Raw genomic sequence first — 1314 nt, 5'->3', positions numbered from 1 at the left:
GAAACAGGTGTTTAGTGGAGCTGACTTACCCAGATCAGATTCTTTTTAGCCTGCTGCAAACTGTCACGGAGGAAGCAGTGAGGACAATAAGAGTCAGCAGATGAACAGAAGAACAATGTCAAGTGGCCCCAAAAGCCTGAGTGAAGAAACCCTCTACCCAAGGGAGGATGACATAAGTCAAAACCCTCCATGACGAAGATGGCATGCTATATGAGATTAGTCATATTATTGGAGATGATGATTTTTCAGACTGTTACATAGAATGTGTCATAAGAGGTGAGATTTCTGAATCTCCCTTCCCACAAGAGGAGTTACTAGATTCCTTTGCAGTCCTGCAAGAAGAAACAGAAAAGCATCTTTCTGGACAAATTCTTGAAGCTACTAGCTCCCTTCTTGAACATTCTTTGCCACACGTCACCAAAGGCACCAACAAGAGCCTGCTCAACAGAGTTCTGAAAAGAATTCACTTCTTGGAGATTCTGAGGACAAAAGCAAGCAAGAAGCGCCATGGAGGACGATGCAGGGTTGACTTGAATCCTCAACCAGTCATCAAGGAAACTAGAAAGAAGCGAAAAACTACTACTGAGGGTGGTCCTCTTAAGCTTTTAATTTGTCCTGAGAGGGGTTTGCACAAAAATGGTGAGAGATAAATCTGCTCTGAAGAAGCATTCCCTAGTTCATCTACCTCGACAGTTTGTGTGTTCTGAGTGCGGGCGGGCATTTGCCGAGAAGGGCCAAGCTCAAGAGGCATAATCTGGTGCATAGTGGAGAGAAGCCATTCCAGTGCACATTTGAAGGGTGTGGAAAACGCTTTTCGCTGGACTTCAATTTACGCACACACGTACGCATCACACTGGGAGAAACGTTTTGAGTGTCCTGTTGATAGCTGCAGAAAAAAGTTTATTCAGAGCAGTAACATGAGATCTCACATGTTAACTCATAGCAAGAAGACAGAGAACCACTGAAGAAACAAGATGAAAGTAGCCCTTATTAATAGAAGAGTAATTGGAGAAGAATTCACATCCCAGATAATTGCTTCTAGAAAGGGAATTTTTAAAATTATCATTGAAAAAAAAATGGGTTTTCTAACATTTTTCTATGTGTGTGTGTGTATATTTAGTATTTCTGTATCCTCATTTTCCTATTCTCTTTACTGCCCAAGTTCCCTAGAAAGCAACTTTTTAAGTTTAATACTTGAAACCTTGAAGGCATATTTTTGGTTTGATTAAGATGTTCCTATACTTTAGTACTTTTTTTTTTTATTTTTTGGACCTGTGCTGGTTTTTAAATTCAGAGCCTAGATGCTGTACCTTA

General features: G+C 40.5%; 1 pseudogene; it reads left to right on the top strand.

The window, feature by feature from the left end:
- The first annotated feature begins 203 nt into the window (after positions 1 to 203).
- Positions 204 to 965, top strand: Zfp42 (ZFP42 zinc finger protein; annotated as a pseudogene).
- Positions 966 to 1314: the final 349 nt, after the last annotated feature.

The sequence above is a fragment of the Megascapheus bottae genome, chromosome 20, assembly GCF_031878675.1.
Source record: "Megascapheus bottae isolate mThoBot1 chromosome 20, mThoBot2.hap1, whole genome shotgun sequence".
Taxonomy (NCBI): Eukaryota; Metazoa; Chordata; class Mammalia; order Rodentia; family Geomyidae; genus Megascapheus; species Megascapheus bottae.
Note: the sequence above shows the minus strand (reverse complement) of the source record. Positions and strands in the feature narration are given on the sequence as shown.